The sequence below is a fragment of the Elaeis guineensis genome, chromosome 1 (genome assembly GCF_000442705.2).
Source record: "Elaeis guineensis isolate ETL-2024a chromosome 1, EG11, whole genome shotgun sequence".
NCBI classification, from domain to species: domain Eukaryota; kingdom Viridiplantae; phylum Streptophyta; class Magnoliopsida; order Arecales; family Arecaceae; genus Elaeis; species Elaeis guineensis.
The window spans coordinates 132999277-133015727 of record NC_025993.2 but is presented as its reverse complement, the minus strand read 5'-3'; positions in this window follow the sequence as shown (position 1 = coordinate 133015727).

Below are 16451 nucleotides of genomic sequence, written 5' to 3'. Positions count from 1 at the left end.
CAGCTCCCTCTCAGAAATAAAATCACATCTCCCTAGTTTTGGAATGAAAATCCCTCCAATAATGTGGTGTAAGATCTTCATCTCCACGAGAGGGCACTGGCTAAGAATTCTCCTACTATATCCTCTCTACCAACAATAACCCTCAATACAGTCTTCTTGTTTGACATTTTCTCAGGCACAATCTCTTCTATAGGTAGATCAAATACTCTAGCTATGATTGCCTCGGAGACTTCAAAATGTACTCCTTTCACTGTGGTGTTCAAATCATCTGCTCCTCTTCTCACATTTTCATAAAATTCTCTAACTAATTTTGGATACATAGGAATATTCATAGAACAGAAATTCTTCCACTCCATTTTTTCTAGCCATGGACCGATGAAGAAGTTGTATCTCTTAAAGAAAAGGAAATCAATCCTTCTGCCCATAGCAATGGCCCTAGTGGCCATTCTTCTGGAAGGAGAGAGTCGTGGAGCAGTGGAAGACTCCATACCTCGATCCGGCTCATTCTCGACAGATTATTGAGGAGCTTGGGATCGCTCCATTCTAGCTTTCTTTCTTCTTTTCTGCTACTCAATGCCCCAAGTCGAGAGGGTTCTCCGCCCCATATGCCAAGTTTGCACCATGTTGCTCAAATCGGCAACAGATCAAGGAGAAATCAAGGAGATAGAGGGAAAATATTGAAGGAGATACTGTTTGAGGAAAGTTTGGGAGAAAGAGAGGACCCTCACGAAGAGTTTAGGGATGGACTCAAGGTTTACAGGCTCCATAGAATGATTTTAGTGCACCGTGAATAGTCGTGGGTCCATTTAAGTGATCGTGGTCCCGACAATCGAGTCGACTTGAATTTACTTCGAGTCGACTCAAATGCAAGTCAACTCAAGTTTTAGTTCGAGTTGACTCGAGCATGAGTCTGAAACTTTTTATAATTTTAAAAAAAATTCAACACATAAAAAGCATTAGGAGATTCCTAATGACATTAATCAATGGTTATGCACATAAAATTGATTATTTTAGATTTGATTCAACTTGTTTTGAGATTTAGAAAATAACATTTATTCTGATTGGTAGCAAATCCCTAAATCTCTTCTAATGATACTATATTTTTCTTCACTAAGGGATTTGGTGAATATATCAGTAAGTTGTTTATCAGTACAAACAAATTCAAGCATCACATCATTATTTTGTATATGGTCTCTTATGAAATGGTATCTTATTTCAATGTATTTAGATTTTGAGTGTTAAATTAAATTTTTAATTAAATTAATTGCACTGATGTTATCATATCTTATTGGGATCTTATTAAGTTTGATGTCAAAATCTTTAAATTATTGTTTGATCCACAAGATTTGAGCACAACAACTCTTTACAGTAATATACTCGACCTCGACTATAGATAGTGCTACTGAATTTTATTTTTTGCTAAACTATAAGATCAAATTAACTCTTAAAACTTGGCAGGTGCCACTTGTACTTTTTCTATCAAATTTGCATCTAGCAAAATCAGCATCCGAATATCCAATTAATTCAAATGGTGATAATCTATCATACTATAAATCTACATTAAACGTGCCAAATAAGTATCTAAAAATTCTTTTAACTACTGATAAATGAGATTCTCTAGGATCTGATTGATACCTAACACACATGTATATACTGAACATAATATCTGATCTACTTGTGGTAAGATAAAATAATGATTCTATCATACCTCTATACAATTTAGTATCTACTTTCTTTTCCTTTTTATCTTTGTCAAGCTTACACGAGGGGCTCATGGGTGTGCCAATGGGTCTTGAAGTCTCCATCCCAAACTTTTTAAGCATTTTCTTTATGTACTTTATTTGGTTGATGAAGATTTCCTCTTTACTTTGCTTGATTTAGAGTTCGAGAAAGAAATTTAACTCTTTCATTATTCTTATCTCGAACTTACCCTGCATAAGCTTGATAAATTCTTGACAAAGAGATTCATTAGTAGCACCAAAGATAATATCATCTACGTAGATTTATACCACTAATAAGTCATTATTTTTTTCTTTTAAAAAATTTTTATCAACATTACCTCTAGTAAATTCATTATCTAACAAAAATTTACTCAACCTTTTATACCATACACGTGGAGCTTGTTTTAATCTATACAGAGCCTTATATAATTTGAAGATATGATTTCGAAATATATGATTTTCAAAACTAGATAGTTATTCAACATATACTTCTTTTGCTATGTATCCATTTAAGAATATATTTTTAACATCTATTTGATATAATTTAAAATTTATGAAGCATGCAAATGCAAGTAGTAGCCTAATTACCTTTAATCTAGCTATAGGAGCAAAGATTTTATCAAAATCAATGCTTTCTTCTTAGTTATATCCTTTAGCGACTAGCCTAGCTTTATTTCTAACAATAGTACTATGCTCATCTAGTTTTTTCCTATACCCCCATTTTGTTCCAATTATAGGATAGTTATTAGGTCTATTAACTAATGTCCATACCTTATTTCTTTCAAATTGATTTAATTATTTTTGTATAGTATTTATCCAATAAAGATCATTTTCAGCTTCTTCTATAATTTTAGGCTCAATTTGTGATACAAAAGCTAAGTAATTATTAATATTTTTAAGATAAGATCAAGTTCTTATCTCTTGTGATGGATCACTGATAATTAGATCTTTAGGGTGTCCATATGCATACCTCCACTCTTTTGGTAGCTTTTCTCTTTGGTTTGGAGTAGGTGCTTCCTCTTTTTCTTCTTCATCCCCCTTCCTTGAATCTTCTTCATTATTTTATGAGGAATCATCCTTCAACATGAGGCTATCCATCTTCTTGTTGAGAATTCCTGTATCCTCATCTAAAATATCTTCTTTTCTAGAAATTTTGTTATTAGATTCATTAAATACTACATGGATAGTTCCTTCAACAACGAGAGTTTTCTTATTGAAGACTCTATATGCCTTGCTTGATGTGGAGTATCCTAAGAAGGTATCTTCATCCGACTTGGTATCAAATTATTCTAAATTTTTTTTTCTATTGTTTAGTACGAAGCATCTACAACCAAAAATATAAAAATAATTTATGTTTGGTTTCTTTTCTTTTCAAAGTTCATATGATATTTTCTTTAGAATAGGTCTAATTAATATATGATTTAAAATATATCATGTGGTATTGATGGCTTCCGTCCAAAAATATCTAGGTAAATCACTTTCACATAACATTGTACGTGCTATTTCTTGTAATATGTGATTTTTTTCTTTCTACTATCCTATTTTATTAAGGTGTCCTAGGTATAAAAAAATTATGATCAATTCTTTTTTCATTACAAAAATTTTTAAAGTATTGATTTTTAAATTCAGTGCCATGATCACTACGAATGCCTACAATGGATGTGTTCTTTTCATTTGAAACTTTTTGATAAAATTTTATAAAGCTTTAAATGCTTCGTCTTTTTGTGCTAAAAATATTATCCAAGTGAATCTTAAAAAATCATCTACAATTACAAATCCATATTTCTTGCCTCCTAAACTTGTGGTCTTAGTAGTAGAGCTATCAACAGGCAGGGTCCTGGCCTGAGACCCGCGGTTATTTATCTAACAGGTCTGGATCTGGTACTAGCATTGAACTCGTTTACCCAGACCCAGATCCAGACCCGATAAATCATACTGTAAATGGGTAGGGTCTGGATATTTAATACCCAGACCTGACAGACCCAGGATTCGATAATATAATATAATATATATATTAAAAATATTTAATATCCCATCCAACACCCTCTCTCTATCTCTCAATTTTCTTCTCTCCCTCTCTCTCAGTCTCTCAATCTCTCCAAGGACCCTGACGGTGCCTCTCCCTCTCCATCGCGATCCACTCGCTGGCAATCGGACCCCGACACCAATGTTAGCCTTCGACTCCCTTCTCTAGCTCCTCGCTTCTGATCTGCCCAAACTCACCCCTCCTCATCGTCGACAATGAGGTCATGGCCACCGCCGACTGCAACCTTATCACCCACTTTATCATCGCCATGCGCTCCCTCTCTGCTGCATTGGTTGAGGCCAGTTTTTTTGAGATCCGCATCTCCACCCCCATTCTCGGCATCCTCTCCACCTCCGAGGCCCCATCCTCCGATCGCTTCCATCAGGGCTATGACTGTGCCATCTTTGCCCCCATTCTCAATTTTCACTATGAGGCCAAGACCCCCTTCATCGTGAACACCCATGCTCGCCGGTGGTCGGACCCCAGCACCAGGGCTGTGGATGAAGGAGATTCAGACTGCCTCTCCCCCGAGAGATCTGCGTCCCTCCCTCTGTCTTGCATTGTCTCCACCGGCATCCGCACCACCTCTCCCCCTCCACTATTGCCTTCCATGGCTCTGCCGTTTCGTGTGCCCTTCCTCTGCCTCGCATCATCCCCACCACTATCCAGACGTCTGTGATGAGTAGTTTCAAATCCTGGAATCGAGTTCAGATATCCGAGATCCATTAGGGTCTAGGTCTAGTACTTTAAGGCCAGACTCATCAGGTATTCAGATCCGAATTCGGTACCAGTAACAAAGATCAAGTCCGAATCTGGATATCCAGATTTCGATCTGAACCCAATCCATTAACAGATCTACTTAAGAGGCCCAAATAAATCCATGTGAAGTAATTCTAAAGGTCTAGATGTTAAAACCATGCCTTTTGGTTTAAAAGAATTCTTAGTTTGTTTTGACAAGTATCACAAATTCGATCTTTTTCAAAATTTAATTTTGGTAGGCCTTTGACAAGATTTTTCTTAATGAATTTTGAAAGCAAATCCATGCTAGCATAACTTAATCTACGATGCCACAATCAACTAGTCTCACTAACCTTGGTTTCCATTGTCATAAGATATTAGCCATTCTTCATGTGTAGATCATCCAGATCCACCATGTAGACATTGTTATGTTTATGTCTAATGAGCATGAAGCCATTATCATCGGGACTAGATATTATGTATGTTAAAGACTTAAAAGTTATTTCAAATCCTTTATCACAAAATTGGCTAATACTAGGTAAGTTATGTTTCAATCTATCAACTAATAATACATTTTGAATAGAAGTGAAAGAGTGATATGAATGTTACCAACACAAATGATGTGTCCTTTTTCATTATCTCCAATTGTAACCACTTCTCCATCTTTAGGTTCAAAAGTGACAAATTGAGATTTGTCACCCGTCATGTGCCTTGAACAGCCATTATCAAGATACCAAAGCCTTTTTTTCTTTCGGGCTGCAAGATACTCTTACATAAGAAAATCAAGTAGAGAATTTAGGTATCTAAGTCATCTTAGATCCTTTAGGGTTAGTGCTCATGGTTTCTTTTGAAATCTAAACTATTTTAATCATTTTTTCATTTAATTTTCTAAAATCATATGCATAAGATTTATGATCAATTTTACCACAACAATAACATGAAACATTTGAAATAGAAGTTGATGAAGCTTTAACAAATAAATTTTTAAAATTTTTTTGCTTCTTTTGTGGTTTAAATCCTAATCCAATCTTATTGAATACAACTTTTTATTCATTTAATAATATATACAATTTTTTGGAGCTATAAGTATATTTCTCTACAAATGATTTACTTTTCTTTAGCTCATCATTTAATTTTGGATTTTCACAAGCTAATGAATTAAGTTTTTCAGAAATCTTTTTCTTTTCATGACTTAAACTAAGGTATTGCTTCTTTAGTTCCTTGTTTGTCAATCTTACTTTATTAAATTCAATTAAAAGATCTGTAAATGCCTCTTATAACTCATCAAAAGTAAAATCTAAGGAAGTTTCAGTATTTACCTCTTCTTGATGAGCCATCAAGTAAAGGTTGGAAACTTTTTATGTTTCTTCATCAGAGCTAGAGTTCTTACTATCACTCCATTATACCATCATTGCCTTCATTTCTTAAGAAGAGGACAGTCCATTTTGAAGTGATTGGACTTCTTGCATTCAAAGCATATAGGAAGTTCCTTGTCTTTCTCCTTCTCTCTATCTTCACTTGATTCTCCTTTAAATGGCTTTCTCTTAAAATTTTGCTTCTTCCTTTTCATTAATTTTTTGAACTTCCTTGCCATTAGTGCCAAGTCATCTTCTTCCTCTTCTTCATCGGATTCTTCACTATCATCATCCTTGGAGGTTGTAGTCTTGAGAGCTATGGTCTTCTTCTTTTTGATTTCTTCCTCCACATTTTACCTTATGGTTAACTTGTGAGTCATTAAAGACTCAAGAAGTTCTTCCAATGGTAGCTTGTTGAGATCCTTGGCTTCCTGAATTATGATGATCTTCACTTTCCAAGCCTTCAGGAGTGACCTAAGAATTTTATGAACAAGCTCAAGATTTTTTTAAACTTTTCAAACTATTAATAATATCAGTAAATCTAGTTAACATATCGGTAATAGATTTATTTGATTTCATTTTAAACAATTCATATCTATAAACAAATATATTAATCTTTGACTCCTTGATTTGGTTGGTACTCTCATGGGTAACCTCCAACCTATCCCAAATCTCCTTAACAGAAATACAAGTAGAAATTCTATTGAATTTATTAGCATCTAATGTATAATATAGAATATTCATAGCTTTTGCATTCAATTCAATTAATTTCATATCATGCTCATCTCAATCCTCTTCAGACTTGAAAACATCATTACCATCTACTTTTATTGTGGGTATGTGTGGACCTTTAATTATAACTCTCCAAAATTGATAGTCAAGTACTTGAATATAGATGCACATACGTACTTTTCAATATGCATAGTTTGTTTCATTGAACAAAGGTGGATAGTTAGTTGATTATCCTTCGACAAGCGACGTACTTATTTGGGTTGCCATTTGATCTTAACTCTTGATTGTTAAATCACATACAAGTGAGTACCAAACTCTGATACCACTCGTTGCCTAGTAGAACAACCCAAGAGGGGGGGTGAATTAGGTTTTTTAAAATTTAAACAAATAATATGTTGTTTTAAAAATAGTAAAGTATTGATGAGTGCAGAAATAGGATATGCAGAAATATAAATGTAACGAGAGTAAGAAAAAAGAATACAATCACAAACATAATCGATATATAATAGTTCAGTACCCCTTGTACCTATGTCCACTCTCCAAGATCCACTTAAAAATTTTACTATAATCTTTTTAAGATTACAATCGGATAGTTTTTTAGGCTCACCATCTAAAATTTAGTTGATTTTACATCAGATTATCAACCACAACCAATAAACAAGCCAACTCTTGTTTTACACTCCAAGTCTTAGGCTTGGATGGACCTATCCCCTAGCTTCAAAACCCTATTGAAGCTAGTTACAACAAGAACAAAAGTAGAAGGATAAATGAAAATAAAAAGCTCTTTTAATGAGCAAACAAATCGATGAAGCTCTTGGCTCTTCTTTTGTGGAAGCTTTTGAAGGAATGAGCTTGTCTTTTTGCTAAAGAGAATGTCTTGATTGGATATTTCAATGAGTTGGGAATTGAATGCACTCTTTTTCAATTCTTTTTGGATTTTTTCTCTTATTTTTGTGATTCTCTTTTCGTGTCACTTCAATTAGTTGTTGGAAGTATTGAAATACTGTTTTAGAGCCTCAAAAGTCATTTCTAACTATTGAAATCCGAAATATAGCCGTTGGACCCAAAACTGCACTATTCTGAATTTTTTACAGAATTAGCCATTGTAATTCGACTCGACTCGACTGAACCTCAAGTCAATCAACTCGATTGTGCCTTGACTCGACTCGACTAGTCTATGAGTCTTTGATCTCAAAAATTAGATTTCTATTGGCACCCTACGGCTGTGACTCGAGCAACTCGAGTCAACTGGATTTCTCAGCTCGGCTGAAATATTTTCTATTCTAAAACTCTGCTTTTTCGATCACTGTTCACTTGAGTCGACTCACGCCTAACTTGAGTCGACTCGAGGGCATGCTAGCTGAAACTTTTGCATGCCAAAATCATTTTTGTGTGCCATTCTAGCTTGAGTTGACTCGAAATAGCCTTGAGTCGACTCGAGGTGTCCTCCACTGAATTTTTTGTGATCTTTTTCAATTTGAATTTCTCTTCAATTTCAACCTTCAAATATCTTCTTCCAGCCTTGTTTGAGATGTATAACATACTTTAAAAGCTTCCAGATTTCTCTTTATTGTTCTTAATTGCATCATTAAATTTTTTTTTGGATACTCTACAATTTCTCCTGAAATATGAACTTAAAGAACTCATGAGTCCAAATATATACTCAAATATTTTGTTATTCATCAAAATCAATCCTTGGGGTCAACAATTATACTCCAAAATAAAATCCTAAAATCATCAAAAATATGACTATCAAATACTCAATAGGAATACTTCTAGAATCTTTCAAGCTATATCTAACTTTCAATTCTTTGTATACATCAATAAATATGTATATTCATCTATTCTAAATTATTGTTGATATATATCTATATTTTTTATAGAATCTATAATATAAACTTATATCCAGTTTGATAAGAGATCTTATAAGACTCTGTCAATATACTTTGTATAATATTTAGTAGATGTACCAATAGCTGCAATCACGAATGCATAAAAATCAACATCATCGATCATTTCATCTTCATTAGAATAATTCTCCTCAGAACTACTGTAAGTGCTACCCATATATGTATGAAAAATATTATGCAATAAATAAAACACCTATAACAAATAAAACAAATAACATATAATATTGAGATAGAAAATATAAAAAATATAAAAAATATAAAATAGCAACACATATCAATGATAATATCCATAACATTCATAATGTCCATGACATATTATCAAAGACATAACACGAATACATATAATCTACCATAATTACAACATAAAAGTTCATAATTACAATTATAAAAAATATATCACCATAATAACATATCAAGAACTAGTTTAATATGTTTGACATTTGCTTGAGCCATTCAATCTAAAGATGAATATCTTAGAGGGCCACAAATATCTCCTGATGTTTTCTTTTAAAGAGCACCTCAGCAGTAAACAGAAGCAATTATAGTTGTGCTCTTATTTCAAGCATCGTATGCATAATTTCTATCATCTCATTGATATTATGTCTAAACTTATCAATCAGCCAAGATGGTATTGTACTTCTCTATATCGTATGAATAAGATGATTCAAGTGCTAAGACAACCGCATAGCACCCTCTACCTTTTTGCATTTCTTATCTTGATTCCTAGGGTTAACTTTTTTCTTTCCTTTCTTTTGAATGGCATAAAATATAGGGATAGGGTTAACATTATCCATATCAGTCGGAAGATCATCAATTCCATACATGATCAAATTAGAGTCTTCATCCAAATCACATAAGCCCTCAAACATACCAATATTTATCCCATCTAACCTTTCATTTGTTCCAAATATGCCCTAAGTATCCTCCTATATCAGTAAAGTTGGTGCCCAGGCCCCCCTTTCTTATAGCATTAGTATCTATAAATAATCTATCTAACTTTATGGCATATTGTAAACCACATTCTCCAACTTAGATGCGTCAGAAATTTTCTTTAAGTTATATATGATTACAATAGTAGTTTCTAAATCATAATATAGAAAATATTATAAACATCAAAGTACTATTTTTTGTATCTACAATTCTTTTTCTCATCATGCATTTGATGCATCTATTGTATTTATAACAGGATTCCATCCAAACCTTATGTCCTTTCCTATCAATCTCTTCAAACACTCTAATTTGCTTTCAAGTTATCCCATTTATTTTTAAATTTTGTAGTCATACTGATTTCTAGTTTTCTCATTAAATTTTTAATTACATTGGCACATCCTTGCATTAGAAACTTAGGGTTGATTTGTATAGCGAAAATAAAAATTTTATGATTAACATGCAGTGGATAAAAATAAAAATTTCAGATTATTACATAAGATTTCATCTTGAATTAACCTCGGATCTCTCATAATTATTAAGATTAAGATTAAAACAAGAAAGATCAGATTTTCACCTTTGTATAGATAGCTCTTCATCATAATCTGATGATCATGGATGTCTTTATGGTTTCTTGAAACCACACAAGCATCTGACCTCTATAAGTATTCACACAGAAAAGGTCAAGGACTCTCTTCAAATCTTTTTTGATTCTCTTTGCAAAGAAATCAGTATACAGCCTTTGATCGTACTCCAACTGTTCAGCACCACATGCAAGAGAGAAAGAGAGAGAGAGACTTGGCTTTACTCACACACCCCAAACCCCTTTGGATGTTTAACACTTGGGCATTGGATGCAAGAGAGAAATTCTCCTAGATCAACACATTGAGGCCTTCCTTTGTAGGTGTGAACTCCTTCATGCTTAAGATCTCTTGGCATCCAAGAGTTTTTCTGGAATTAAAACTCCTCCTTACATGAGGAGATGGGGTGCACAAGGATTTCTCATATGGTGCTTTGGGGCATGGATGAATGCTTCTCAATGGGAAGAGTGGAGCGCATAAGAATTCTTCTCCACATAAAACACTTTCATATGGAGACCACATCAAGTCAACTTCCACGTCAAAACCTCTTTTAATGTAGTGAGTCATGGCGCAAATCTAAGGGTGTGGTGTTAGGCTTTATTAGATCTAATCTCAAGTCACATAGGAGTCCTAGTTCCATAAGACTTGGACATGTCAAACCCTTTGACTTAGTGAAAATCTTGTTTGAGAAGGACTTTAGCCTTGGGCATCCAACTCTTGGATGCATGCTTCCTAGCTCTTGGCATGAAGAGGTGTAGGTGCACAACTCTTGGCATCCAATCCTCTTTGGCATGTGCTTTGACCAATCAAAATCCTTATCGCATAAGGATTCCAAGTGATATGGAGATTTAAGGGTTTAACCGATGTGCTAGCATGAAAATCCAAAACCCTTTAGGATTTCTCATTAATCCTAATTTGATTTGGACTTTCAAAGTCTAATCTTAAGTCCTTGACCAATTCTCTTTTGTTTGTGATCCCATAATGCTATTCTATTTGATAGTGAGATGTATTGTGATCTCCATCATCAATATCATTAAAACTTTATTCAATAGATTGAAACAATTCTAACTAATCCAATAAGAATTATTGACCATCAAAATAATTTTCATGAGTCTCAAAATCTATCAGTAACACCTAGCAATATATAGTAATATTTTAGTAAAATAAAATATATAAATCTCTAGATGCAGTTATCGTATGATTCACCCCTTTTATCATAAGTCTCGACAAGATGGATATTATAAAATTTTTCAACAAATTCCATCATCTGTCATATGTCAAATTTATTCGATTGGAATTTTTGATGTGAAAACTATAAAAAAAATTTTCCATTATTCACACTATCTTGATTAAGATCTTTTGAACTATCTTATAAATTACATAGGTCCAGCTTTCGTATCTATCAAGGATGATAGATTTCATATAGGTATACATCCTATTCCTATAATGAACTTATTATAGCTAACATGTACTATAAGGATCAAATATAATTAGAGATCAAGTGTATGTACAATCAAACTATAGCAACTCTATTGTGAATAGTTAAGGCATCGCAGATTTAAAGAATAGTTATACTACTACAACATCAAGCAAGTCATTGCTAAGTAAACATTCAAGTGACTTCTTATATTAATCATGCTTGATATCCTTATTTTCTAACAACCACCTACACTCTCACTTTACTGTCCCCATACTACAGACTCAAGACTCAACTATCCTACAAAAAAAAATTCATGCATCAATTTTTCTGGATCAATCACCATCTCCATAATGATCCATTGATCAGGAGTATTTAGGAATCAATCACTAATGACACATACCTTAAATTTTTAACTCTTAAAAATATGTGTCATCATCTTATTAATTCATTAGATGATTCATGGGCATGTAAACTATATGACTGAAATAAACAAACCTAATTTCATTAATAATAAAAATATCAAATATAAAATTATATCTTAGAATAAATATATGTTTCGATCTGATTGGCTTTTAGGGCATACATCTAACACCTAGCCTATTGAAATGTATTCTTGGATGATTACCGGCTTCAACTTCACTAATTCATATATCAACAAACTCATCCATCAATCTATTATTTCAAATAGCCTTCTTCTTGTCATTTTGGGTTGATGAACTAGCAGAGATATTTTGATATATCTCAGGCATTTCTTTCCTTTTACAATGCAACAACAAAGAAATAAAATATGATTTCAACCATAATCAGAAGACATTTTGTAAAGCATATTTAAATATACCCTATTCACATATACAGACACATCCATTTCTTCTACATAAATATGTGTGTGTGTGTATAGTTGACATACATATATACATACAAATACAAATACAATCTATGCCTAATTTATTTGTTTTGGTCTTGCTTCTCCTCCAACACAATAGATCTATAGCACCATAACTACCACTATTAAAATAAGATAATAATGCTATTGCATGGCATAGGTGGCAGCTAACCTATGTGCATGTTGAGTCATAATTAAAGGGACAAAGAGACCTAAGTAGAAAAGTCTAAAACATAGAATGGGGCATATATATATATATATATATATATATATATATATATAATATGATTATTCATTGACATGACATGATGTATATAGAGAGGAAGAAAGCTTGCTCTAAAATAACACCCCAAGTATATAAACTGATGTTAATATAAAACATTGTACATTCTTGTCCATTTTTCCATAACAAAACATAATTATTTAATTCTGAGGGTGCCATTTGTCTCAATTAAAAAAGATCCTATTAGTAAAAAATAATTAATAAAATAAAGTATGACTGTCAGAGATAGCCCTAGAATAGCAGTGAAATATCTGAGTTAGAGACACCCATAGCTGAACTACAATAGCTGAGGAGATGAACTTCATGAAGCCAATCGAGATCTCCACACGTGACTACTACTTTTTTCCTATCTTGAAGACCCAAAGGGAGGGAATTGAGAGGGGGGGAGGGGATGATAAGAGATGGAGAGAGGGATCAGAGAGGAAAAAAGAAGAATGGAAGAGGGCTCTAGAATAAGAAAATGAAAAATTAGGATGATGATAGAAAAGGATGATGTCAAGGGGAGAGGAGATGGTGCAAGGGTTTTAGGTTGACATAATGGAGGTGGTGAGAGGAGGAGCTCTATCCCATAGCATCTCTCTATTTGGGATAAAAATGAAGCTAAAAAATCTTAAAAAATTCAAAATCTTAAATAAGTAGAGAGAAATAAAAAAAAATATCTTGATTGCATGAGAAAAGAGGTGTTGAAGCTGATTGGTGTTCCTTTCATATTTTAGGATACTTGAGAGCACTCTCCTCCCCTCTCTTATTCATACGGTTGTTGTTTTTATGTATGGTGTATTAAATGGTCACAACTATAATTATGAGATTTTATCATGGGTATTTTGGTTAGAAAGTAAAATTTTATAAAGTTAAAATAGCTTCCTAATATGAGGTAAAAAAATACTTTTGGGAGAAACTTCAAAATGGAGCTTCTCTCATGCAGATATTTTTAGCATTTTTTGGTAAAATCAAAATAGCTTCTATATTTTTTACACAAAATACTAGTATAATTATGCAAAGTATGCTTTTAGAGGGCTAGAAAGTATTTTTTGGCTCTCTAGAAGACTAACCAAATGAGGCCTTAAGTTGGCAAGAAAAAAGATGGGCTCTGATACGAGAGATATTTGCAAGAAGAAGAGGGTAAAGATTTTTTATCAAATAGATGCAAATAGGATCAAATCAAATCAGGTCCACTTTATTTCTTTTTATTTATTGAGAAATTTGTTTATTAACAATTTCTTTTATATATTTTCTTGATTATTAGAGGGTTGACCTATGAAATTGAAAGCAATGCAAGCTCGATGTGTACCTAGAGCAATATCTTTCTCGAGATACAATTCCTAATTTTTTTCATCTTCTTTTTAGCCTTTCATTTTTTTTTCGTTGCACTAAAACTCAAATTTTAGAGAAGAGGGATTTGCCAGATAGATTCGAGTGCTAAACTTCTAGTTTTGGCTTAGTTTGGTTTAAAGATTTTCTTTTCTAATTTTTGTTTTAGGGATGGGCATTTGCTCACATTCATTTCTAAGACTTGGTGTTCCCCCTCTTATCTTGCTCAAAAGAATGATCTTTTTTATTTAGAACTAGGTACTTTGCTTCCTTTAGTTTTGAAGATTTGATTTTTTTTTTCTACATAAAAAAAGAAAATAATCATTTTAGTTTTAGGATATGAGTGATGATCAGTTGGATATTTGCAGTCGAACGAGAGTTACAAAGTAATAAGGACACATCACCTTTACCTTACCTACTTCTCTTTTGCTTATCCAATGCTATCTCTTTCTCAAACCAATTAGAATAGTATTTATTGTTACATATAATGCTACTATTTGTTTGTATATTTTATTTGGCATGAAGTATTATCTCTTATTCAATAGTTAAGATTTAACAAAATAAAAAATCTATTTTTTGTATTCTATTTTCTTTAATATTTTTTTATATTTATTTTGTTTTATATCTCCAGATCAAGGGGATATTTTGCTTGTGCATTTATATATAGCTGGGCATTTTAACAAATTCTAAGTAGCTAAAAATTACTAATTTACATTTAGTTCTTTGGCTATATACTAGTTCTTAGAAAATCTAATTATAACTTCATGCTAGCTGTAAGAATTATTGTTATAAAATACTTGACGAAACACCTCTCTCAAGGTCTAAGCATGGAACTCCTACTCAAGGTTTTTAAGTCCCAACAACATAAGGGCCATTGCGACACAGGACTGAGATTGAATTGGAACTCTAAAACTCACCTATGCAGAGAAAGAAGAAGAAAAAAGGTAAGAAAAAAATAGAGAAAAAGTAAAGAAAAGGAAAAGTAAAAAGAAACACTACACCAATTTATTGAAATGACTTTTTTTTATTAGCAACTACAAAAATACTGCTAATTCAAAAATTTATCTAGCAATTTATATTTTTTCAAAATTAATTATATAATATCACTGCTTAATAAATATATAATAAATAATTTTCAATGATAATTGTCACTGCAAAACTTTGAGGAGGTGCTGACGTGGTTGGAGCTAGACACTGAAGGAGATCCACAATGCTGGAGAGTACCTGCATGGAAAGTCCACACTCACTGAGGATGTTCTAGTAGGGACCTCTAATGCTTGAGTTAGCCGAAGCTTTGAGAACAGTTGAGAGAAAAGAACACAAAAGCTCCAAGAGCAAAGGGAGAGTTCTAGAGAGTTTTGAGTTTTCTTACTTGCTTACCTTAGGGGTCCCCTTCGTACCTCTTTTATTTGGAGGTTCAGCCAATAGGCTATTAGCTGGAAGCTATGAGTTTGTTAAGTCTAGCTCTATAGACCGTTGGACCATATTCTGGCTCTTTATCATAGGAAAAATATTTTCACCGCTAAATTGAGGTTATTAGTTGTGGATGTCAAGCACAGGCTTTTCTCATGCGACTGACCGAATTGATGGTCCTAGGTCATAGCTGGTGTGACCTCACTATATCATTTTGGCAAGCCTTGATTGAGGATTAATCCCAATCGGTGGGTCTCTCTTATAACACATGCCTGAAAGAATTATATTCTACAAACCAATCGCATATGAGATGCAGTAGGGTGTTTATTATAATTTATCTTCCAAACTCATATAATTGATATTAATATTATTAATAAAATTAATATTTTTGATTCATTATATACTACATCTTATTAATTTTAAGATTATAATGAACCCATAGGTCTGGACAATGATTTTAGGACCGTGATGAGATCATGCCAATGAGATCTAAACTCTTGATAGCTTTGATCTAAAAAATTTTTAGTCGTTGGTACATTGAGTCAGAGATTAATGATACCGATAAGACTGGCATGTCCTATGTATGCTCAGAAATAAGGGTGGTTGATCTCACAACTACTTATATAGTGACACTAATACAAAGATTTGGATGCTCATTAGAGAATGAGTTCACTGAATTGATCATTGATCTGTGAGAGAATAATCAGATGGAGTCTTATTTATATATCAATTGATAATTTTTTAGTGGGAGTTATGTAAGTGATCCTTTGACCTGAGATCACCATGGTACCTTGTATATATGGATCCATATTTTGGTTCACTACCTAACTTGATTCTTTGATCCTTGTATGGGGTATTTTGGATATAGTGAAGTATGCATAAAGGTTGTGAGTGATCAATAAGAGATCAGCCACTCCTAATAAGGAGAGCGAACATCCTATGTGGTCTTATAGGATGGTAATTTTGGAAGTCTTTGGCCAAAGCAGGGTGATAATTAGAAAAAAATTTCTAATGTATCATCAACTAAATTATCACCTTCAGATTTAGATACATAAAGATAAGTGATTGAGTTTGACATATTTTCATACCCACAGCTCATCTGAGATGTTGTTTGATTGAAAGATTAAATTACACAGAAACTTACCACTAAA